Here is a 26,788-nt window from a genome sequence, read left to right as displayed (position 1 = left end):
GCACCCCGCGAGCCACAGGCGATGACCTATTCCGCGGCTGTTCGTCGACCCCGCCCTGCTCCAACCCGTCTACAAGAAGCTCCACCGTACCGCCGTCCACTCTCGCCACCGTCGACCGTACCGCCGTACACAGCCCAAACCCAGACGCCGAGGAAAACTGACGTTTGGCGAACGCCAGATCATCGTCCGCTGTGCTACCATTGCGGGGAGGCCGATCACATCTATCGTCGCTGCCCGTACAGGAGACTCGGACTGCGTGGTTTCTCCGTCGACGCCCCACGCCCCCGACCCGGCCAGCGCCCTACTGAGATCGACGAATACCTGTCCAACACCAACCGAGGACCAGCCCGCTCACACCGATCACACCGATCACACCCATACCAGTCGCCTAACCGCCGTAGCAATGCTGATTTCGCACGTGGAAGGTCCCCCAGCCCACGCGGGGGAAACTAAAAGCAGCAACTTCTGGAGGTGAAGTTGCTCTACGGCGAAATACTGGAAACCCTCCAACGACGCAAGGACGCGCCGAAGACAGTGATTCACGACATGCCCTCATCCCGACTACCCGACCTAGCCCTGACGAGACTCCTGAACACGACGACAGCTACACGGCGCGACGCGTACCCGACCTGACCGAGGCGTCCGTTGAGAAGACGACGACAACGACGATGCACAGTGCCCGACCGTCAACACGTACAAGCAGAGATACGACGCCCCGACGAACCCGGAACTCGAGGAAGATTGCATCTGACGTCAAGGTGTCCATCGACGGCTTTGACGTAGTCGCCCTCGTAGACACGGGAGCTGACTATTCGGTAATGAGCGGACCATTTGCGTCTCAACTGAAGAACGTTATGACCAGATGGGACGGTCCGCACATACGCACAGCAGGAGGCCACCTCGTGACGCCAAGTGGAACGTGCACATCACGCGTCACCATAGGCGGCACAACGTACCCTGCGGCGTTCGTCATTTTGCCTAACTGCTCCCGCGACGTAATTCTTGGAATTAACTTTTAAATGCAGAGCATTTCAGAAACTCACGATGTCACCCGCGTTGGCGTCCGTAGTCCGCATCGCGCCCCCTACACTATATAAAAAACTTTATTGAATTGAACGTTGGCGGCATGGTATGACGCTCTCGGTTTGTAGTTTACCAAAGAAAAAACATCCCCCTTGCGAGGGGCACGATCAAATGCAGAGCATTTCCGCGGGGGGCGCGCCTGCAAGTCGTTTGGATTACGTATTGGTTGTTGTTATAATTGTTGTCTTCCAGCGTAGACATTGTCGATGAAGTCGCTGGTGAAACGTGAAACCTGCCGTGACCCCCTGCCGCGGCTATGACGCAACGTGGAGCGGCTATGACGCAACGTGGCGCGGCTATGACGCAACACAATCCAACACAATCCACTTTAATCCAATCCAATCCAAATCCAAACCAATCCAAGCCAAGCCAAGCCAATCCAAGCCAATCCAATCGAATCCAATCCAATGCCCCTCGCGAGACAGTGTTATAGCGCCAAAATCGCGCCACCATACGAACGCGTGATGTTGACGTCACGATCACACCACAGATGTTAGCGTCCGGAGCACGCGCGAACGACATGTGGTTTAAGCGCGAACCGACCGCGGCGAGAGAGCGCGATGCGAGCGCCCCCACCTGTTCTTGCGCGCGAACCGATGTTGATCAGCGCGAACCCAATGCGGCGAAAGAGGGTGTTGCGCACGTCCCCACCTGTTGTGCGCCCGAACCGAACGCGGCGAGAGAGGGCGTTGCGAGCGGAGAGAAGGCGAGGAGGACGCGGGGGAGAGGGTGCACCTGTGGCCGACGGTTGAATGAGTCAAGGATATAAGGCGTGTTCGTAACCTTCCATTCTGTGTCGGCTTTGTGGTGCAGTGGGTAGAGTACCATGTACCTTGCGTTACGCCCGCAGAGTCGTCGGTTCGAAACCTGGCGCCGGTAAGTATTATTTTTTTATATAGTGTAGGGGGAGCGATGCGGACTACGGACACCAACGCGGGTGACATCGTGACTTACTGAAATGCTCTGCATTTAAAAATAATACCGGCGCCAGGTTTCGAACCGACGAATCTGCGGGCGTAACGCAAGGTACATGGTACTCTACCCACTGCACCACAAATCCGACACAGAATGGAAGGTTACGAACACGCCTTATATCCTTGACTCATTCAACCGTCGGCCACAGGTGCACCCTCTCCCCCGCGTCCTCCTCGCCTTCTCTCCGCTCGCAACGCCCTCTCTCGCCGCGTTCGGTTCGGGCACACAACAGGTGGGGACGTGCGCAACAGCCCCTCTCGCCGCATTGGTTTCGCGCTGATCAACAGTCGGTTCGCGCGCAAGAACAGGTGGGGGCGCTCGCATCGCGCTGTCTCGCCGCGGTCGGTTCGCGCTTAAACCACATGTCGTTCGCGCGTGCTCCGGTCGCTAACATCTGTGGCGTGATCGTGACGTCAACATCACGCGTTCGTGTGGTGGCGCGATTTTGGCGCTATAACACTCTCTCGCGAGGGGCATTGGATTGGATTGGATTCGATTGGATTGGCTTGGCTTGGCTTGGATTGGTTTGGATTTGGATTGGATTGGATTAAAGTGGATTGTGTTGGATTGTGTTGCGTCATAGCCGCGCCACGTTGCGTCATAGCCGCGGCAGGGGGTTCACGGCAGGTTTCACGTTTCACCAGCGACTTCATCGACAATGTCTACGCTGGAAGACAACAATTATAACAACAACCACTACGTAATCCATACGACTTGCAGGAGCGCCCCCCCGCGGAAATGCTCTGCATTTGATCGTGCCCCTCGCGAGGGGGATGTTTTTTCTTTGGTAAACTACAAACCGAGAGCATCATACCATGCCGCCAACCTTCAATTTAATAAAGTTATTCCTCCTCCTCCTCCATTACTAGTTATAACTTATAGCAGAAGAGCTCTTGAGGCGGGTACAACAGGCGACAGTAGCTGACGCTTGTGTAGGACATTGACAGGGCTAAAAAATGAAACAAACCGAATAAATTAAGACCAAAAAGGAACACAATCGCCACCATTTTTACTGGGCGTGTTTACGTCCACCTTTAAGGCCAACCGCAGCGAAATTGTCGGCCCCTTAATTGCATTGTTAGCCGGTAATATTACTTTAAAAGGTGCTACGTCCAAAATATGCGTCGCTGCACTGGAAACGAAGATCGACAATTTTCCAACCCGATGTCTCTGTCTTCCTCTCAGTCTTTATCTCTTTCTCTCTCTCTCTACTTCTCTCTCTCTCTGTATCCATCTAACTCTTTATTTAACTCACTCTCTCCACCTTCCACTTTATCTCATTCTATTCCTATCTCTTTGTCACTCTTTCTCTCAATCTGTACCTCTGTTGCTATCGTTCTCTCGATTTCTCTATACCTCTCTATCTCTGTTTCTGCTAACCCTATCTCTCTCTTTATCTATCTCTTTTTCCGGTTCTCTATAACGTTATGATTCGTTATACCTCTCTCTCTCCCTGTCGATCTTTCTATCTCTTCTATCTCCCTGTCGATCTTTCTATCTAAAAAAAAGCTACGGTGGGAGAAAAGCGCGAAAACATTCCGGCTAGCATGTATGAATTCGGTTTCTGTGTATATTAGCAATGTTCAAATCCAGAATTTAACACTAATTAAAGCAAAGCTTTCTACCTCTACCAGCCAACTGTACTTTCGTGGTGTGCAGGACAATAAACTCAACGCGGCGGAGCTGGCAGGAGGGGGGGGATGGTTTCACTCACGAAGCACACTGTAGATGGCGCGGCCAATTTACCCAGCGTTCCCCGCGAGGAGGGCACGTCGGCGGTACAGCTTTGTCGTCTGCTTTAGCGACGGTTGTGTTAGGCCTGTTTTTGATGGACAACGGTGCAATAATCGATCTACAGACCAAGTCAATAACTTTTTCCCCCAATCACTTTATGACGCCGGAACCGAACCCCGAACGACGTGCTGCTGTAAGGATTGCCGATGATCATGTCACCCTGCCACCCCGCGCAAGCTTGATGGTCGCAGTCTACTGTGACGATGCTGCTCCTGACGTCGACGCTATCGTAGACACTGATGAAAGGGTGCTTCTCGACCGTGGTGTGTCGGTCGCAAGAGAGAGAGAGAGAGAGAACCACTTTATTTTACGGCTGGGTCAGGGGGAGGAGGTGGCGGTGGCCCAAAGGGTTTCCGCGACCTGTTGGGCCCTGGAGACGAGGGTGGTCTGGGTCTCCAGGGCCGAGCTCCGCAGGGCCTGCTCCCAGTGGGTGGGTGTGGGGAAAGGGGGAAAATGGGAGCGCGGGCAGTCACAGAGAGAGTGTAGTTGAGAGTCTCGGGCGCCGCAGAGTGGGCAGAGTGAGGAGGGGAACAGGGAAGGGTGTGAGTGGGAGAGGGAGGCTCTGCAGGGGAAGGAGTGCGTTTGGAGGAGGCGCCAGGTTCTGGCCTCCTCCTGTGTGAGGCTGGGGTGCGGGGGGGGGGGATAGTGGCGGCGGAGGAGGCGATAATGTTGTGTGATTTCCCTGTACGAGATGAGAATGTCCCGGGAGCTGGGAAGGCCGTGGTTGGTCTCCAACGAAGGGCCTGCTCGGGTGGTCATAGCTCGAGCTTCTCGGTTGGCCGCCTCGTTGGCACCTATTCCTGTATGGGCGGGGACCCACAACAAGACCACGGGGTGAGGAGGGGGTTTTCGGGGTAGAATTTGGAAGACAATTTTGGATATCCGGCCAGCTTGGAAATTTCTGATTGCGGATTGTGAATCTGACAGGATGGTGTCTGGACAGGGGTCTTGGGCTAGGGCGAGGGATATGGCCGCCTCCTCCGCCGCTGTGGCTGAACTCGTGAGGACAGTGAGGGAGTCCTGAGGTGTGCTATCCTCGGAGAGCGCTACTATGGAGAATGCAGTTCGGGAGGGGTAGCTAGCAGCGTCTACGTAGATGGTATGAGGTGAGGGGGGGTGCAGGCGTTGCAGGTTCGCTGCGCGTGCAGAACGTCTAGCCGCATGTAATGTGGGGTGAGAGTTGCGAGGTAGTGGCTTAATTCTTATGAGTTGGTGAAATTCTATAGGGATGGGGATGGAGGATGGGGGGAGGATAGGGTTGAGATTGAAAGTCGAGCGAGTATGGAACGCCCAGTGTGGGTGCGGGCCAGTCGGTGGATTTGGGCCGTGCGGTGGGCTTCAAGACGCATTGCGCGCTTCAAGGAACACCAATCCCACATTTTGGTTACTAATTTCACCGAGGAGTACCAGCATTTAAAGGAGCCGTGAAGAGAAAATGCAAGTTGGTTTTATTCGAAAGATTTCGTGTTTTATAGCGCTTGTCCGGATACAAACGGTGCTTTATTCACTGAGAAATTAAACAATTTAGGTTAAAATCTTGATTTTCCCGCTCAATCGTGCGTTTTCGTGGTCCCAAATTACATCACAGGAACCGACCGCTCTGCAGCCTAGAATACCTTCATTCACGCATCCGCCGTACAGGGTAGAGACACGTATACGCTGGCGCCGCCATGTTCGGTTGCTCGCTCGCCGCCGAAGCAAGTCATTGTGTCAAAACCGCGCTAAAATTATCGCCGCAACGCGGTTTACTGAAGAAGTTTGAATCATATTGCCTGTTTCGCGTTGCTAGGTCTCGTGGGAAACGAAAAGAATAACGCGTTGAGCCCGTTGGCCCGATTGCGGCGGCACGGGACCGTTCAAAGGTTGTCTCCACCCTGTACAGCGGTGTTGGTTTGTTTCCGCGTTTTTTTTACGTTCCGTAACCTAGATGGCGCCACCATACCGTGGCAAGCGTTTGCTTTGTTTTTGCCCGCATTTAAACCTGGCTTGTTTTTGTTCTGGGAGAAAATATTCGTTCCCTGAAACAGTGCTCGCTCGACAAATGGGGTCACGTGAGACACCGTTGCTTGCGTCAATCGGCCAGTGTCGTCTGAGACAACCCCAAGCCCCGTAGTGCTGTGCAGCTAAACCAAACATGCTGTGCGCAGTACGAACAGCAGAACGCATCAGTACTTCTATGTTTACATGTGCTTTCGTAACTTCCACTGTTTGTCCCATCATTTTTATTGCTTTGTAAAGAATGTGCCCTAAATTTAAGCGCAAATCGCTCGTTCGTCTAGTTTGTAAGCTCTACCTAATTTGCGTCTGCTTCTGCCAGCCTCCGCCAATCGCAGAGCTTAGCTCATGTGACATCATAGGTTCTGTTGCGGGAAATGAGCTGGTGGGTCGCATGACCATTCCCGTTTTTCCTAATTATGTAGCTTATTTGAGCGAAGTTTACGTTAAAATTGGTGTCAGTATGATTCTAACGAGACAATCTTTTGAATGAACCAAACTTGTGTTTTCTCTTCATGGCTCCTTTAAACAAGGGCGCGGCAATTGCATTCCTCGAAGACACGCAAGAAGCAAGTGACGTGATCGCGGTCGCCGACTTTGAACGCACCCTTGTAGAAACCTTCAAGCTCCCGCAGCCCTTCGACGTGAATCCGGCGCTACCGCAAGAACAACGGAACAAATTATTGGCTTTGCTGCGTCGCTACAGCGAATGTTTTTCGTCGAGCGCAAAACTACGTCAGACCCCTCTAGCGAAGCACCGAATAATAACCGAAGATGGAGCCCGACCTACCCGACAGTCACCGTACCGCGTCTCTTCACACGAACGGGAGGCCATCCGGACTCAAGTCGACGACATGCTCAGCGACGGCATTATACAGCCATCGAAAAGCCCCTGGGCTGCGCCCGTCGTACTCGTAGAGAAAAAAGACGGCACATTAAGGTTTTGTGTTGACTACCGGCAACTGAGCAAAATCACGAAAAAAATCGCGCCAATCCACCCCGTGAATGTGGTTGGAAAGCAAAGCTGTAAACGGCACCCATAACGATTACTCATGCGACGTCACTTAAAATCACTCACATCGCTCTACAAATAGTAAAACCAGAGAGAAGTGAAATGCACTTAAACACACCATTTATTACTTCAAAGAGATATTGTTGGTAAGGTTAAATCAATGCATGATGCATGAACGGTGTTTGGTTGAGTTGTATTGGTGTAGCAAGAGTGGAAACTTTTTTTTATAAAATCAAAGTAAGCTCCAACCCGGTGTTAGACGATCTGACTTCTCCGTCTCTGCGCCGTGGACGGAGGCGACGAGACTTGCGGCTGAGAAGGAGGAGGAAGAAATACTTGTGTTCAGATTTCTGAAGGGCCCAGAGTGCAGCCTTGGGGAGTGATTCCTTCTTCTGTGGGGCCCATATGCAGCCCGCGCGGCCTGTGTTCTGTCCACCCGCTGAAGCTGGGTAGGTAGAGAGGGCCAGGACAGCAGCATCTCCCATTGCTCTTGTTGGGTAGTTGACGGAAAGAGAGGAGGGTGCTCAGGTCTAAAGACGCACACCCCGATTACGGGGCGGTGTATTCCTACTTCTGAGAAAAATTTACATTCAGCGTCGTAGCGATTCGGATGCATTACGTCAAGACGCGTAGGCTGTGGGAAGGAGCCCGGATTGTATGAGCCGTAGGTTAGTTTGTTCTCTGGAAAGGTCAGGGTAAGGCGAAGGTAAGGTCTGTCTCAGAAGGCAATAATGCTGGATTATCTCCTGGACGTGACAAGCGGGTGACTGTCCTTGTGCAGCTCCATAGCACGGGAGGTAAAAGCGCAGGCTTGTTGGGTGGGCGTATTTGTTGCCCTCTATTGAAGCGTGAGGCGGTGTCCAGATGAGCTGAATGGAACCGTTTGGGGAGTGGTTTTTTAGCACGCACAGTGCAGGTCAGGACACCCAACCCGACTGGTAATTTCAGTAGGCTTGCTGGGAATCGGTGACTACCCTCCGAACCCCTGGTTGAGTGAGAGCCAAGGTGATGGCTGCCTCTTCTGCTGCCGTCATTTGTTGGGTCCTAAGCGAGGTACACGCAAGGAGGTTGGTTCTGGAGGTAGCCACGATGATGGCGTATTGCTGCCCTCGATGTTTGGAGGCGTCTGTGTAGATAACTGCATGAGCCCCACCGAGGGTGCTGTTTAGCGCTTGAGCCCGTGCTTCTCGTTGACCCTCGTCATGTGAGGGGTTCATATTTCTAAGCAAAGGGAGCATCTTTAGTTTTAGCCGCCAAGAGTCTGGGAGTACGTCAAGCGGAGTGACATTTTGGGCTGCCCAGCCAATCTGGTGAAGCATGCGGTTACCCACCGCAGTTCTGAGTCGGACCATCTGGTTAGAAAGATGGCCTTCTATCAGCTCTTCCACCGTGCTGTGGAGCCCGTGCTAAGCAGCCTCAGTGTGGACGCACTCATTAGAAGACCAATGGCCTGCTCAACCGCCTTTGTAATCATTATGTAAAGCATCTCTATGTCTTCCTCGTCGAGAAGGAGATAGGGGTTTGTCGTAAGTAACTCTCGAGAGGACAAAAGCTTCAATTAATCGAAAGGTACCGGATTCTTTTAGGCCTCGCTCCTTGGTGGCAACTCGCCTGATCATGTGTATGATTAGATTAATGCTGTTTTTGAGGCGCTGCAAGGAGACGTCACTCTTGGTGTTGGCCTGGAAATGTAGGCGCAGGATCTTGATGCTGGGGTGTGGAGTGATGGCCTGGTCATCAAGGAGTATTTGAATGTATTCCTTGATTTGGCGTGAGGGCGGACGACAAGGAGCTGTGATTTTTTACGTGAACACTGAAGGTCACAGGCTTTAGCACATTGCGTACTAAAAATGAGATTCCATGGATTGGTGTGAGCTTCCTTTAATTTTTGTAACTCTTAGCACATGAGCAAGGTGCGCACAGGGCCGCTAGACGGGCTTGAGTGGCCGTGTGACACTTTCACGTGGCATTCAGCGCGAAGGCAGGGGGTAAACCCGTAGATGTGCTTGGTGAGTACACCATTTGTCTTCCTGTGTTCGCGTGGGCTCGTAGGTGAATCGGTAAGACAGCGGGCTCTAGCTTTGTTAGTCTATTAGTTCCAGGTTCAATTCCCGGCGGTGCCAGTAAATTCTTTTATTTGTTCGCTGGAGTTTTCTGGTGACACCAATGGTCGCGAAAGAACCCTTGGGGGGTAGAGGTATAAAGCTTTGCTTTAAAAGGACGTGTACCCCCTCCCCCGAATCGACGACGCCCTCGACCACCTCTGCCACGCGAAGTACTTCTCAACGATGGACCTGAAGACCGGCTACTGCCAAATTGAAGTGGACGAGAGAGACCGACAGAAGACTGCATTTATAACCCCAGACGGCCTATACGAGTTCAAGGTGATGCCGTTTGGGCTGTGCACAGCACCAGCGACGTTTCAAAGAGTCGTGGACACTGTGCTAGCTGGCCTTAAGTGGCACACCTGCCTCGTATACCTCGACGACGTAGTGGTATTCGCCCGGACTTTCGACGAACACCTTGCAAGGCCATTCGTACGTCGGGGTTGACGCTGAAGCCTGAAAAGTGCCGTTTCGCATACGGGGAACTCAAGTTCTTGGGCCACGTCGTCAACGCCGCAGGAGTCCTACCTGACCCGGCAAAAACTTCAGCCATTGCGAACTTCCCTAGGCCGAAAGACAAGAAGGGCGTGCGAAGATTTCTCGGGCTGTGCGCATACTACCGGCGCTTCGTCGCAAACTTCGCACGCATTGCAGAGCCACTCACGCGCTTGACGAAAGATAGCACCCCTTTCAGCTGGGAAAACGACCAAGAAAAAGCATTCTGCAAGCTGCAAAAACGCCTGCAACGCCCGCCCGTGCTCGCTCATTTCGACGAAAATGCCGAAACGGAAATGCACACGGACGCCAGTGACATAGGCTTGGGTGGCGTCCTTGTCCAAAAGCAAAGCAGGTGCGAAAGGGTAATCGCCTATGCCAGCCGTGGTCTGTCGAAGGAGGAGAAAAACTATTCTGCCTCTGAGAAAGAGTGCCTGGCTATTATATGGGCGATTTCAAAATTTCGCCCATACGTGTATGGAAGGCCATTCAAGGTTGTAACAGACCACCATGCGCTGTGTTGGCTCGCCAATTTGAAGGACCCCTCTGGCCGTCTTGGGCGGTGGAGCTTGCGCCTGCAGGAGTTCGACGTTACAGTCGTTTATAAATCCGGCAGGAAATACTCCGACGCCGACTGCCTGTCCCGCGCCCCCGTCGACCCACCACCACAAGACTCTGATGAAGACAGCGCGTTCTTCGGGATCGTGACGGAGAGCGACCTAGCCGCCCAGCAGCGTGCCGACCCCGACTTACGCGTCATAATCGAGTACCTCGAGGGATGCAACGTTGCCGTTCCTAGGACCTTCAAACGCAGCTTACCAGCATTCAGCCTGAGAAACTCCGTCCTCGTGAAGAAGAATTTCAGCCCCGGAACCAGAGCGAATTACCTTCTCGTCATCCCCGCGGACCTTCGGGACGAAATTTTGGAAGCGTGCCACGACGACCCGTCTTCCGGACATCTCGGCACAGCCCGCACTATTGGAAAAATCAAGGCGAGGTACTACTGGCCCGGCCTTACCTCTGACGTCACCCACTACGTCCGGAGCTGCCGTGACTGCCAGCGACGAAAAACGCCGCCGACAAGACCCGCCGGACTTCTGCAACCGATCGCCGTCCCATCGAGACCATTTCAACAGATTGGAATGGACCTTTTAGGCCCGTTCCCTACGTCACGATCACAGAACAAGTGGATTGTCGTAGCGACAGACTACATGACGCGCTACGCAGAGACCGCCGCTCTTCCGAGGGGGACTGCACAAGAAGTGGCAAAGTTCTTTATAGGCCAAGTTGTGCTGCGACATGGAGCCCCGGAAGTCCTAATCACAGACCGCGGAACAGCATTTACGGCGGAGCTGATGCGAGGAGTATTACGCTACAGCAACACGGGTCACCGAAGAATGACGGCGTACCACCCCCAAACGAACGGACTAACAGAACGTTTGAACAAGACAATCGCAGATATCCTGTCAATGTACGTTGACGTTGAACATACGACTTGGGACGAAGTGCTCCCGTATGTCACGTTTGCGTACAACACGGCTATTCAGGAGACGACGCAGCTGACGCCGTTCGAGCTTGTCTACGGTAGAAGGCCGACTACGATGCTCGACGCCATGCTTCCGCACGTAGAAGACGACTACCTCAACGCCGACGTCCACGAATATCTTCAACGTGCGGAGGAGGCCCGCCAGCTCGCTTGAGTTCGTATAACGTACCAGCAGCTGGTGGATGCGGGCCGCTACAACCTCCGACGCCGAGACGCCGAGTACCAACCAGGGGATCATGTGTGGGTTTGGACTCCCATCCGACGACGCGGACTCAGTGAGAAGCTCCTGCGACGGTATTTCGGACCCTACCAGATTCTACGACGTGTTGGCCAACTTACCTACGAAGTGATCCCCGATGGGGACTCCGGCACATCACGACAACGCACGCGGCCTGAAGTCATCCACGTGGTTCGCTTAAAACCTTTCTACGGACGATGACGAACTTTTTTTTTTTCATTTGTTCGGACTGTCGCTTATGTTAGCATCGGGTCGATGCACTCTTAGAGGGGGGGGGGGGGTAATGCCGCGAACCATACATTGGGTTTGTTTACTTGTGTATTGCTTTTACCGCCCGGCTGCGCCGGTCTGTGTTATCTCTGCGCCAAGGGAAGCACGTGTTCCATTCTTTCTTTCTGTGCCGCATGTGTTATCTGTTGTGATAGGGAGAGCATTCCGATCTAACGTAAACAGCCCAGAATAATCTTCTTGGATCTACTATGTTCTCGATGTGAATCGACGTTTCGAGAACCACGCGCCCCGAAAGATAAAAAGCCTGCAGTGCGGACGCCGGAGCATTCGATTCGACGACACTCGCCTGTGCAAGTCACTTTGTTGACCGCTGCTTCGCCGCCTCTGTATTCTTTTGAGTTGTTAGGGGAGCACAAGTTCGCTCCAATAAGCGTGTTTCTCATTCAAGACAACTGCATCGTCCTTGTCTTCGTGACAATATCACTACGGCTCGAACCGGTGCAGACCGTGACAGCAACAGCTTGTCGCCATTCTTCTAATCAACCTGATCGCGAAAAAGAAGTTCCACGTGCGAGAAAGTAGATGTTAGTGTGTTGAAAAATTGTGCTAGGGGTTGTTATGAGCGCTGAATTTAAAAGCGGCGTTCAGATATTTGCCACGATGGTAAGCCTACGCTGACCGGCAGCCAAGGTTCGGCGCTCCGACCCAGCACTGCTGGCACCGCGGTGCGGCGAGCGGCCGAAAGATGGCGCCACCTGCGCGCTAGAATCAAAACAGGCCACGGCAGATGTCTTGGTCACCGATCGCTGAAACGGAAATTATCGCCAAAATAAAGCTCAGTATGCGAAAAAGGGGATGATAGTGTGGTGAAAAGTCGTGTAAGGGATGATCATTCGCAGTTGTACAGATACCGGTGATCAAATATTCACCACGATACTAAGCCTGAAGTTCCCAACACCCAAGCTGACGCGAGCAACGCCGAGCCCGCTGGCTTGGGCGACAGTTCTTGCGGCCGCCGCCGCGCACGAACTCAGTCCACGTTTAGCGCTGCATGTCGTCGCGTGGAAAATAATGTATCTTGGCGTCGTCGTCGATTTGCTCGGACAGGCTTCCACAAGCAGTACTTCGCATTCCGCGAGCTTGCCATAGCACAACTTGGTCGAGCTCGGCGACGCGCACCGCCGCGTCGCCGGCACCGCGCAGTTTTCAGCACCAGTGCAAGGGAACACCATGCGCCGGCCGCGAACTGAAGAGCAAAAACGTCGAACACGCAAAGTGCGCAAAGTTTACAAGCATTGCTCACACAGCTACACCCGTACGTCTCCTGCCCAAATGAATACCACCGACAACAGCAGCGCGCAGCGCACAATATCGTTTCCGGTTCCGAAAACGACTATATGACGTCAACCTGAACCGCCCAGACACGCAGGCCGATGTTTCGACACGCCGAAAGCGATTTCGCTAGTGCTGCCGATTTGTGGAAGGTCGCGGCCGGGACAATCAAAATCGATTTTAGATGTGATTCCAGCCTCGGATCGCTGCAAAAATTTCTGTGAGGCATCTGTACAAACTACTGAAGCCAATTATATCATTTTTTAGGCGTCAAAATTTGGTGTCAGTACTCCTTTAATGCAAAAAGTAGCCTATGGGGATACTCTCACTCCGATCTACGAGAAAAACTCTTAGAACAAGCCCTCGAACTCAGCTCCCTCCATCTAAGAAATCAGCCATTTGTACCGACCAGAGGTGGGCTTCACACTTCTCAGCGGGACACCACACCGGATCTCACGATAACTACATCTAGGATAATCAAGAAATAGCACACTCAACACTCCACTTGGGGTAGCGACCATTTCCCCATGTTCGTTCATCTCAACAGTAAAAGGTTTCGCCAGAAACATACGTATACCGTAACAAACTGGAATCTCTTTCGATCCTGCTTTCAAATCAACTCCCGACAGGACCTCCTTGACTTCATACATAACGTCTCCGATGCTCGTACATCTGCTGCCGAATCAGTCATCGGCACTGTTGAGGTTGACAACCCAGATATCCATATGCATAGATTATGATACCCAGATTCATAGATTATGAGAAAGCATTTGACTCGGTCGAAACCCTAGCAGTCATTCAGGCATTACGGAACCATGGGGTAGATGAGCATTATGTAAGAATACTAGAGGATATCTACAATGGGTCTACAGCTACCATCATCCTCCATAGGGAGAGCAGTAAAATACCTATAAGGAAGGGTGTCAGACAAGGAGACACAATCTCTCCAATGTTATTCACAGCATGCTTACAAGAAGTATTCAGAACGTTGGATTGGGAACAGGTGGGAGTAAGGGTTAATGGAGAATACCTCAGTAACCTCAGATTTGCTGATGACGTTGCCTTGCTAAGTAACTCGGGGGACGAATTGCAAAGCATGCTTTCCGCACTGGGCGAACAGAGTAGAACCGTGGGCCTGAAAATTAATATGCAGAAAACTAAAGTAATGATCAATAACCTCGGGACAGCACAGCAGTTTGAGATAGGTGGTGAGGCAGTGGAAGTGGTAAGCGAATACATCTACTTAGGCCAAGTTGTGACCCCAGATCCCAACCATGAGGCAGAGATAATTAGAAGGATCAGAATGGGGTGGGGTGCATATGGCAGACATTCTCAGATAATGAATAGCAGCCTACCATTGTCGCTGAAGAAGAAAGTGTATGACAGCTGCATCTTACCGGTACTCACCTACCGGGCAGAAACTTGGAGGCTCACTAAGAGGGTTCAACTTAAATTGAGAACGACTCAGCGGACAATGGAGCGGAAAATGATAGGTGTAACATTAAGGGACAAGAAGAGAGCGGTGTGGGTCAGGGAGCAAACTGGTGTTAAAGACATATTAGTAGAAATTAAGAAGAAGAAATGGACGTGGGCAGGGCATGTAATGCGAAGGCAAGATAACCGCTGGTCATTAAGAGTAACAGAGTGGATCCCTAGAGAAGGCAAGCGTTGCAGGGGGTGGCAGAAAGTTAGATGGGCAGATGAGATCAAGAAGTTTGCGGGGATAAATTGGTCACAGTTGGCACAGGACCGAGGTAATAGGAGAATAATGGGAGAGGCCTTTGCCTTGCAGTGGGCGTAGATAGGCTGGTGATGATGATGATGATGACGTTCCTCCGAACGGCTCAACGTCTCACCAGGAATTATCGAGAACGTGGCAAACGTCACCCTGACCTCATTAAACTGAAATGACTATACAAGAAAATCAACGATTACCAAAAGACATTACAAAGTGAAAACTGGCAAAATCTTTGCCATCGGCTCCGGCAAGAGAGAGGCCTTTCTCACTTATGGGGCTTCTTTCGCAGCCTTTGTGGTAAAGCAAAGCTTCTTATCATTGACGAAATGAGACTGCAGTCTGACTATTACGACGTAGAAGAAACTATTATCAAGACTCTCTTTCCGCATGCCACGAAGGATAAAACGGCACTAAAATCTCTTCCCGACATCGACATACCACACCCTCTAGACGAACTCAACACTCCTTTTACCCTGGGAGAACTTCACGTTGCGCTCGCTCAAGGCAAATCTAGATCCGCTCCGGGCCATGATAAAATCACTTGGCTAGATCTCCGCAATCTATTAACGGAAGAACGACAGAAGCGAGACCGGGGCCATGGCTGCCCTTCGCAGGGACGAACACTTTTCTAACACGGTCTACACGATGATGGTGATGACGGCGGTTACTCGCGCATACCCATCGGGAGATTCAACACACTCCCGCGCGCGCAACGTTAACGTCTGATATTAGGAGAAACTAGCAGCGACCTTCAATGTTCTCGCACAAGCATTGCAGCGTAAACCGATCCCTTCCTTGCTTCCTGTAACACGTTCATTACGGCCGATGCTTGCGCAACGAGATCCCTAGGTCGTTCGATGGCTTTTGTGGCTGCTTGGACACCTTGTTGCGTTACGATCTGATGCGTCGCTTCTGGTGCGTTTCAGACGTGGCCACGCTGCGTTGGCGTTCCATCTTGAGTGCGCGGATCATTTCCGCGTCGTTCTAACCACATTAGCCACTTTCCAGCTCGAGCGAATTACGATGGCGTTCGTTTTCTTGGCGGAATGTTCCCTCTGCCCAGGTGTCTTGCGAGTGGAGTGAGACAGTGGGATGATAAAGCCCGCTAGGATTTCATCAGCCATCAGACACGGGCACCGTAATCTGGGGTTACACTGCTGACACATACTGACCACATCTCTCAACTCCGCCCGCGAGAGAAAAGGTGCGACGACGAATATGTCCACAATCCGTAAGCTTGCTTTTCGATCCAGTTCAATGCAGAGAAAGCTGCTGGAAAACTATTCTCTTCCATTTCCAGCGGTGCTTGCGCTGTCTCGCCGCTTTCAGAACAGCCGAGGGCCGCCAAGCTGAAGCGGTCGCCAACGAAACTGCGCTACAGGCTCCTTGAAACTTCTGCAGTCCTTCAGTGATGCACCTATGTCGCTGAAGGTTATATGCAACTCTGGAACTTTCCCTTTTGCGGCATACTTTGTGCAGCGAGTCTAGCGGGGCTCTGAGGCCGGTCTTGTGCCTACCGGGGGTTTCCAAATCTTCAAGTAATGGCTCTCTGTTCATGAACTCTGCAACGAACATATACTCGGACACGTACGGTGTGGCTCCTACATTTTGTTTTACGTCGTTTACCTCCCGTTTTTCGTCGCCTGCTTGGGCGGAAGCAGCCCAGTCGTCCGTGCATGCGGTAGGCGTTGCCTCATTTTCTTCAAACCCGTGTTTTGTTGGGACGCTCGACGCTACCTTGAAGAAGGCCTCCTCTTGAAAGTTCTTGGGTTCAGCCCAGTCTTCAGCCTTTTGGTCTGAACAATCTTGCGCTGCAACGACGGCTTGCTCCTGCACAAGGACTTGCTGGACGTTACTAGACAAATTGTTCTTGATCGCCTGATCTTGTTCGGTTTGAGGTATGCAGCCGGTTTGAGGTAGGCAGCCCTTCTGTTCGTTGTACAGAATGGGTTTTTGCACCGCCATAGAGCAGAAGTTCGCAAGAGAAGTTTCTGGCCTCACGCTACCCTGAGTCGAGGTTGCGGACGTCATGGTAGAGGCAAAGCGGTCGCTTCTGCCTTTGTTTCGTTCTCTCACCGGGGACATGAATGTCAAGACATCTGTCTGCTGCGCTGGCAAGCAGAGCTCCAAATGGTTCGCAGTGCACACGTTGGCAATATCGGAAAGGTTCGGGTGACTGCCGGCCGTAGTCTCCACATAGTCCTCAATCCGCGTGGACCCACGTGGCTCACCGTCAAAAGCACAAACTTGTAGCCTCGGCAAGACAACTGCCGAGGTAGATGTGCGTGAGCCGCGTTGAGGACGGTCATCTGGATGAGCGAAATAGCTGTCGGCCTTATGTCTGAGGCCGGCAGCCTTCGTAGACTTCAAGGCGGAGCGCAGCTTGTTGAGGGCACGACATATATGTCCTCGGTACGCCAATGCGGCGAAGTAGGCACGTTCCACATCCTCTGGGTCAAGAAGATCGATGATTCCCTGCTCCACCTCATAAAGTGCGCTGTCCTTACTTTGGAGAAGGTCAATGGCCTCTTGAAGGTCGTGAGGAGTCGCTGCAACGGCTTCAAGAAGATCGTTTGCTGCCTTTAGCAGTCGGGTACTTGCGTCGCGAAGGATACGTTGATGCCGGCGCAGCTTATCCATCGCACGCATTCGGTCGGTCGTCACTACGTGGTTAGGGCCAGCCATGCTGTCCTCCGGCTGAGGGCGGGGCTGAACAGCGTAAACAGCAGTCGAGGGAGAGGGGTGATGCGAACCTCAAGCCGGAGGGGACGTCGGTGGTCTCCTTCGTCACGTGCGGTCGTCTTCCCGGGTTTCGGCACCAGAAATATTAACGGAAGAACGACAGAAGCGAGACCGGGGCCATGGCTGCCCTTCGCAGGGACGAACACTTTTCTAACACGGTCTACACGATGATGGTGATGACGGTGGTTACTCGCGCATACCCATCGGGAGATTCAACACAATCTGCCAAAGCACGGCCATGAAGCCCTTCTGAGTGTTGTCAACGAATCATGGGAAACGGGACAAGTCCACGAGCACTTGAAGATGACCATCATTCATCCCATCACGAAACCTGGTAAAGACGCCCGCGAAGACCCGAAAATCTGCGACCTTATTGCACTAACTCCGATCATGTGCAAGGTCATCAAGCGATTAACTAACAACCGACTTCAGTTCCATCTCGAGCGCACAGGTTGGTTTCATCCATCGCTAACCGGCTTCAGACCTAATCTTAGTACGCACGGCTACCTTTGGGTGCTCCGAAGAGTCGTAAATCGCACATCTCGAAAACAACTCACGGATTACATTCTGGCAACATGTAAATAAATAATGTCGAACCTAATGCAATGCGTGTTAGTGGGCCAATCAATGCTTTCATAGAAAGAAATCACCCAGCTCGATGTGGTTCAAGCCTTACACGACCTAATGCAAGCTTCGCCATTTTTGAAATGAAGATTTTCATTCCTCACTGGTGGCGTCGGTGTCTGAGTAAAAAGCACCGCAGGAAAGCGATCTTTATAGTGGGTCTCACAAAGCAATGATGATGATAAGCGAAGGCACATCAAGCGCATCAAGAAAAAAAACCTTTCCCATGGTGCGGATCGAGCTTGGGTCCCCCGCGATATGAAGCCGACGTCTATCCGATTGCGCCATTTCGACACTGTTGAATCCGTTTGGATTTTAAACTGAGGCTTTGGCTCACTTTGCACGGGAGAAAGCTTCGAGTCTTAATTCTGTTAAGAGAACGGTATGATTTTGTTGTCAGTTGAATTAAGTTTTTCGGAGTTAGCGATCGTTGTGAGGCACGCCCCATAGCCAATGTGAAGCTCTTAAAACACCGAATTTCCTTTTCGCTTCACGTAACGACATCACTGTGGTGTCGGTGTCAATATGGTCACATTTAAGGTCTCCACCAAATAGAACGATTCCTGTGGTTTACAAACAAAGCGAAGCTAAAATTAAATTCCCATTCTTCAAAGGAACAAAGCGAGTTGTAATGCGCATTAGTGGCGGTTGTGAGTGAGCGTAAGCGGGGGATGGGTGTGGCGAGTGCGTGTGAGTGGAGGAAACGAGTGGTGAGTACGAGTGAGTGTGAGTGGCCATTGCGAGGGGTGAGTTCGAGTGCGAGGGAGTGTAAATAGGAAATGCGAGTCGTGAGCGTGAGCGTTAGTGAGTGCGAGTGGTGACACCGAATGGGGAGCGTTAACGCGAGTGAGTGCTAGTGGTGACGACGAGTGGCGAGCGTGAGCGCGAATTAGTGCGAGTGGTGAGGGCGGAGTGTTGAGCGTGAGCGCGAGTGAGTACGAGTGGTGACGACGAATGAGGAGCGCTAGCGCGAGGGAGTGCGAGTGGTGAGGGCGGAGTGGTGAGCGTGAGCGCGCGTGAGTATGAGTGGTGACGACGAATGGTGAGTGTGAGCGGGAGTGAGTGCGAGTAGTGAGAGTGGAGTGGCGAGCGTGAGTGGGAGTGAGAGCGAGTGGTGAGGGCGGAGTGGCGAGCGTGAGTGCGAGTGAGTGCTCTACTATAAATATATTTTTTTGAGTGAGTGTGAGTGAGTGGCTTCCAGTTTTGCCGAGCTGTCATGGAGAGGCGCTGGTTGCATTGCCGCTCGCAGGCATCAGCGGCGGCCGAATCCGCCACTTTTAAGCTGGACGAAGCTGCGCGCACACGGAAACGCGCCTTTGTTGCGCGCTGTAATGAGCGGCATAAAACTTTAGGCCGCTGCGGTTTTCCATCGCATGTCTTTACGATATAATTTATTGCAAGCCGACACCGAAATTGTTTCGAACAATATAGAAAGCACATTCACAGAAATTAAGGTTGTTCGGAGAACTCAATCTCGCTTTCAACATTGTTTTCAAATGCGGAGCATTTCTTAGGCTCGCCAACTCCTCCGTCCATAGCCGTCCGCAGCTGATGACGTCACGTCGAGGCGCAGGTGCTCGCCTCTCTCCCGTACCCTCCTCGCTCTCAACAACAGCTGCGGCGGTGCGGCAGGAGCGTGTCTGCGCGCTCATGCGCCGTAGCTGCCGCGTGCGCCTCGTCGCTCTCAACAACAGCTGCGGCGGTGCGGGGGGAACGCGTCAGCGCGCGCATGCGCAGTAGTTACCCCGTGCGCTCCGTCGCGCCCAGCAGCAACAGCGGCAGGTGTACACGTGATAGCGGCGTGCTAGCGGCGTGACAGCTGCGTGACAACAGCGTGGTGGGGGGCGTGGAAAGGTCGCGCGCTTGTGTACGGAAGTGCGCGCATGCGCGTCTCTCCCCCATACTCCTCTCCCTCGACAGCGCGCGCAGTGTATATAAGCGGCGGAGCGCGCGTTCGAACTTCAGTCAAGTGCGCCTTTGCTTGCCTTTCGTTTGGCTCCAGATGAAGTACAGGCGATGGAAGCAACAGTACCGTCAACAACTTAAGCATTCCAAACCCTCCCCACATCCAAACGGTAACCACAAACTACCCAATTACGCAACTTTCACGCAATACAACCACCCCTATGCGACGCATTTACTCGAGTTCCCCCAGTGGGAAGATGTGGGCGGGCGGCTTTTTTTTTAAATTTTGGTCTTCTCCCAAGTTCCTGCTGCCACACAGTTCTGGTTTGTTCTGAAGAAAGGAAAATACAAAATACCCATGCGATGGAACATTTATGTGTTTAAGAACGCCGTGAAGAGTAGACACAGAAGTTGTCGTCTATCTTAGCGGGCCTCACAGGGCGCATGTTTTGTTTTCGCATTAACCCTCTCGCTCCCGCTATCGAGTATAGTCGCCATCGATGGTTTTGGAGCCCTGACGGCGTTTGTTTTGCAAGACACCCAGGCCCTGCGGGGAAGCCACCTTTGAGCAATCTTTTTTTTTTATACCTTAAAAGATATTAGGGAACGTTATTACATCGAAATATTGGCGCCGTGTGAAGCCATGTGAGGCCTATCTTTCTTACCCTGTTAAAGAAATAAAGGAACGTTATTTGATCGCAATAATAGTGCCATTTTATTAGAACAGACAGCTCTACAAATTGAGAGAAAAACATTTGGTAAATTTGATACATTTTTCTTTCTTTTTCACGATACGGAAAGGGTTGAAATCGACGCTGTTATCTTTACGACCACCTTCGATTAATTCAGAAAATGTTACCCCATTCATACCGTATGGCGCTGTTATGTCGATGGTATTAGAAAATATTAGCTGATCGTTCGACACGCCCAGTTAATAAAATTCAGTGCCCTTCCACTTTATGAAGAATGATGACCAGCCGAGCTGTGGTGAGGATTCTTAGAATCGTGTTAGCGCCTAATTGTTAATAATTTATTTCCCCATAGTTCCGCTAAAACAACAGTAACCGCCGTTTTCTGTAATCGAACTCCCTGCAGACATGGACACTTAGAACCAGCAGACAGTAATTCTGTATCGTTTACAACTTCACTGATAACTCGATACACCAAATTTGGAGCTGTTTTCAGTAATCATGCTCCCCTGAGACGTCCTACCTCTGTGCTCGGTCGCCCGCGGTCGACTGCTCTTGTACCACAGAGCAATCAACGAAGCCGTTAGCGCTGCAGAACTGTCCCTATTGGTTAGCAGACGCTCGTCCATCCGCCACATCTGGTGGCAGGGCGTACAGTTGCCAAGGTTAAGCGTTGCTAACATAGGCCGGTGATCGGACACGCGACGAACTCCAGCCGGGAAGGAGAGGACGTCACAGCATTCCACGTAGCAGCTCAGCTCGGGTGGAAAATAGAACTTATCTAGCCGACTACCAGATTGTCCTCTTTCCCAAGTAGCGACAAACCTGTCGCCGTGAAGCTGCACCCGCTCGTCGGAAAGATGGAATTGACCGATCAGGTCCTTCAACGCCCGGGCACCACTATAAGGCCGACCTTGCCCACGTCCCGGCACATCACGCCGAGGGTCGGTCACACAATTAAAATAGCCCACCAAGAATGTTGGGTAAGGTTCGAGCATGAACGCGTCGAGGGATGCAAAAAAAGAGTAGGAGTCAGAGTGCTGCGCAGGTGCATACACTACAACAGCTCGCACGCGACGTGCGAGCATTCCCAGTGCGAATGCTGCCTTCTTGGTAGACATTACGGACTTGTTTTACTCAGTCCCTCATGATGAACTTTTTAAGGCTGTGCGGGATCTAATTGAAGAAACGGGTGCAATTTCCTTTCAGAATAAGTCTGGAATCGCGGTGGATTCTTTCCTTGAACTTTTGAAAGTGTACCTGAATTCCACGATCGTTCAACATAATGATGGGTTCTTTGTTCAACGGCGTGGCATATGCATTGGATCCTGCGTCGCGCCCGTGCTGTGTGACATATTTCTAGCCCAGTTTGACACAGTGCTACACAGCTCAATCCAAGACTCCCGCATTGTCAGGGTTTTTAGACATGTCGATGATTTTTTAGTCTTCTTGCAGCTAACAGATACGGACGAGCTCACTTGTGTAGCGGACCAGATTTTAAACCTGTTTACTGCCTGTTCCCAGAACTTGGTTTTTACGCATGAAGTTCCTTCTGACAAAACCATCAGGTTTCTAGATTTAGAAATTAACTTCATGCCCGACCAGCACGTGTGTTGGAAGTATTGCCCAAGGTCTAAGAAGGCGATTTTGCCGTACAGCTAGCTCGGCACACTCAAAGTTGGTAAAGCGAGGGATTGCAAACCTGTGTTTTCTGAACGCCCTGAACAAAAGTTGCCCGCATGTCATGCAGGTGAGCCTTGAAGAACAAGTAAAACGCCTGAAAGCGTCTGGTTTTCCCTCTCATATGTTGCTGGCGGTTGGGGAATCTTTGAGTAGGAAATTAAACAAGCCTCCTGGAAAGTCTTGCTGCCCAGAGAAGATTGCGAGAAAAAAAATTGGCGCCAATCCACTCGGTGAATTTGGTTGGAAAGCAAAGCTGTAAACGGCACCCACAACGATTATCGATGCGACATCACAAATTCACTCACGTCGCTCTACAAATCCTGAAACCAGAGAGAAGTGAAATGTACTTAACCACACCCTGTATTACTTCAAAGAGATATTCTTGCGCAGGTAAAATTATTGCACGAGGAATGAACGGTGGTTGGTTGAGTTGTATTGGTGTAGCACATCAGTGGAAACTTTTTTTATAAAATAAAAGCTCAAACCCGGTGTCAGACGATCTCACTTCTCCGTCTTTGCCGTAGCGGACGGAGGCGATGAGAGCGGTGGCATAGACGGTGGAGGAGGAGGAGGAGGAGGAAAGGAGGAGGAGGAGGAGCTGGAGCTGGAGGAGGAAACACTTTATTAGGACTTCTGAACGGCCCAAAGTGCGGTCCAGGAGAGTGGTTCCTTCTTCAGTGTAGCCCATATTCAGTCCGCGCCGCCTGTCCACCAGTTGAAGCTGGGTAGGTAGAGAGGGGCTGGATAGCAGCATCTCCCATTGCTCTTGTCAGGTAGTTGACAGAAGGAGAGGAGGTGCGCAGGGCTAAAGTTGCACACCCCTATTATGTGGCAGAGTGTTCCTACTTATGAGCAAAATTTACATGCAGCGTCTTAGCGATTCGGATGCATTAAGTGAACACGCATCCGGTGTGGGAAGGAGCCGGATTATATGAGCCGTAGGGTAGTTTGTTCTTCTATGGAAAGGTCAGGGTAAGCCAAAGGTAGAGTCTGCCTCAGATAGCGATAATTCTGGTTTATGTCCCTGATTGAGACAAGCGGGTGACTGCCCTCGTGCAGCTCCATAGCACTGGGGGTGAAAGTGCAGGCTTGGTGGGCGTATTCGTTGCCCTCCATAGAAACGTGAGCAGGTGTCCAGATGAGCTGAATGGAACCATTTGAGGAGTGGTTTTTTAGCACACGCAGTGCAGGTCGGGACACCAAACCCGACAGGTAGTTCTGTTAGGCTTGTTGGGAATTTGTGACTACTTTACAAACCCTTGGTTGAGAGCCAACGCGACGGCTGCCTCTTCTGTTGCCATCAGGTCTTCGGTCTTGAGTGTGGCACAGCAAGGAGGTTGGTTCTGGAGGTAGACACGATGATGACGTACTGCTGCACTCTATGTTTGGAGGCGTATGTGTAGATAACTGCATGATCTCCACCGCTGGTGGTGTTGAGCGCTTGAGCCCGTGCTTGTCGGTGACCCTCGTCGTCTGAGGGGTTCATATGTCTAAGCAAAGGGGGCATATTTTTTTCTTGTCGCCAAAAGCCCAGGAGTACATCAAGCGGAGTGATATTCTGTGCTGCCCAGCCAATCTGGTGAAAGATTCAGCAAACCGCCGCAGTTCTGCTCATTCGGAGCTTCTGGATAGAAAGATGACCACCTCTCAGCTTTTTAGAGCCCCGTGATAAGCAGCCTCTCTGGGCGCCCTCATGGGAAGACAAATGGCTTGCTCAACCACCATTCTAATCATTATATAAAGCATCTTTATGTCCTCCTTGCCGAGAAGAAGACAGGGGGTTGACGTAAGTGATTCTGGAGAAGACGAAAGCTAATCGAAAGGTGTCGGATTCCTTGAGGCCTCGCTTCTTGGTGGTAACTCGCCGGATCATGTTTATAATTTATTAATGTCGTGTTTGATGCACTGCAAGGATATGTTACTCTTGGTGTCGTCCTGAAGATGTAGGCCCAGGATTTTGATGCTGGGGCATGGAGTGATGGCCTGGCCATCAAGGAGTATTTGAATGTGTTTCTTGAGGTATCGCCTGGCGTGAGGGCGGACGACAAGGAACTGATGTCTTTTTACGCGAACACTGGAAGCCACAGGCCCATTGGCGTCGTACTAGAAGTGAGACGCCATGGGTTAGTACGTGTGCTTCCTTTAATCGCTATCGCGTAGAATTTAGCGAGAAGTCAGGCGTTAAGCCGTAGATGTGCTTGGTAAGTGCACCACTTGTCTTCGCCGTCTCTGTGTGGGCTCGTAGCTGAATCGGTAATACTACGGGCTCTTGGTTTGTTACTCTGTTAGTTCCAGGTTCGATCCCTGCCGGTGCAGTAAATTCTTTTATTTCTTTCCGGGAGTTTTCTGGTGACACCAACGGTCGCGAAAGAACCCTTGGGGGGTAGAGGTAGAAAGCTTTGCTTTAAAAATGTAGAAGTGATTCCCTACTTCCACAGGACATCGCATGGACTGAAAAAAGTTGCGCAAAGATTTGGTGTCACCATGGTATTTTAGCACCACGAAAACTTTCTGGGCTGAGTTCCCAAATTACTGGGGGCCATCGGAAAGGCGACCCTTGCAAGACTAACCACCAAACAAAGTTTACGTCGTGCGTGGTGGTTGTTGTTTACTCCGTCCCACTGTCCTGCGGGAAAGTTTATATTGGACAAACGGGCGGGTGCATTAATGAACGATTGAGGCAGCACCGAGCAACTTTGAGTTTGGGCACGGGTAGCAATCTAGCTTTACATACAAAAAGCAGCTAGGATTGTGTTCCAAAATTTCACCATGCCGTAACTGTGGGGAGGGGCAAATCAAGACGTGAGCGTGAGTTACTTGAGGCGTTTTTTATAAGAAAAAACAAGGAGACATGTGTCAGCGTTCCTTCGGTGGTTCTAACAGATAAAGAATTTCACTTCCTAGATGTATAAAGTTGTCTCTTCATGCTGTCAGGGTGTGCGCGTGCGCGTGGTTTTGCATATAAGTGTATCGTATTTTTCCTGATTAAATCAGTTGGTAGTCCAGCGTTGTGTTTGTGTCCCTCCTTGTCTTGTCCTGCGTGTGCTTGCCGCTGGTTTCTTTTTTTGCAACAGTATGAACCAACAAACCCAGCATTTCACTCTCTTGAAGAAAAAATCAATGGCAAGAACGCGCCCTCCTATCCCAAAGGTACAATGAGCCTTGCGGCGCAAGCTCTCGCGCAGAAAGACGACGCCTACGCCCGAAGACATCCTGTCTGACAGGGTGAAAAAGGCTTGCACGCAAAAGCGCTCGCGAAACAAAAGAACTTCGCGTGGAGTACAAAAATTGCACTCCTGCAAAAAGAGAAGGTCAACGTGTTGCGCCCGAGCATAGTGCATCACCTCCCTCTGTTTGTCCAAGTCCCGAAAGCCCTGAACATTCAAAGAAAGAAAACGAACCAGCATAAAGGTGATAAGGGCACAACCCACATTAATCTTCCCATCTTCAAAACTCACTGTCGTCGGAAGGCGCGTTGACTTCGACGCAGTTTCTTGTTGTCGACGGCGTCATCAGTGTCCGCTGACGACGACGGCAACGCTCGCATGGACGCATCTAGGCGATCCGGTTGAGAGGGTCGGGGGGGGGGGGAAGCAAGTCGTGCACCTGGTTGATCGGGTTGGCGAGGCGAGGGTCGGTAACAACGAGGGAGGGACCAGCAGGCTCGTCAGTGCCTCCCACATCACCTGAGTCCGCCGAAGAAGGCTGACTTTGCTTGGTGCACACTTCAAGCCGCTCCAGGAGAGATGGTGAACTCTGCAGATCGGCGACCTGGCAAACAGGATTGACGAGATGGGAGTCCGTAACCTTCGGCGTTGGGGCGGCACTGGTACTGGCCGTACTGTGACCGGCTACAGGTGACTTTGAGGCGAGACTAGAAGGGCCAACCGCTGCCTACCGTTGTCAGATAGTGGAGGGATTGGCACCAGTGTGCCGCACCCCGGAGCAGCAAAACTAAACCAACCATCATCATTCAACTCCGATAACGCCACTGAGGGTAGGCTTGTGGCTCGTGGCAGTTTTGCTTTTAAAGCAAAGCTTTTTACCTCTACCCCCCAAGGGTTCTTTCGCGACCGTTGGTGTCACCAGAAAACTCCAGCGAACAAATAAAAGAATTTACAAGCACCGCCGGGAATCGAACCTCGAACTAATAGACTAACAAAGCGGAAGCCCGTTGTCTTACCGATTTAGCTACGAGCCCACGCGAAGACAGGGAAGACAGGTGGTGTACTCACCAAGCACATCTACGGGTTTACCCCCATTGTTCTCGCTGAATGCCACGTGAAAGCGTCACGCGACCACTCACGCCCGTCTAGCGGCCCTGTGCGCACCTTGCGCATGTGCTAAGAGTTACAAAAATTAAAGGAAGCTCACACCAATGCATGGAATCTCACTTCTAGTCCGCCAATGTGCTATCAAGCCTGTGGCCTCCAGTGTTCACGTAAACAATCACAGCTCCTTGTCGTCCGCCCTCACGCCAAACCAAGGAATACATTCAAATACTCCTTGATGGTCAGGCCATCACTCCAAACCCCAGCATCAAGATCCTGGGCCTACATTTCCAGGCCAACACCAAGAGTGACGTCTCCTTGCAGCGCCTC

Source organism: Haemaphysalis longicornis, unplaced genomic scaffold (genome assembly GCF_048455015.1).
Source record: "Haemaphysalis longicornis isolate Haplotype H1 unplaced genomic scaffold, Haemaphysalis longicornis Haplotype H1 scaffold_1, whole genome shotgun sequence".
NCBI lineage: Eukaryota > Metazoa > Arthropoda > Arachnida > Ixodida > Ixodidae > Haemaphysalis > Haemaphysalis longicornis.
Note: the sequence above shows the minus strand (reverse complement) of the source record.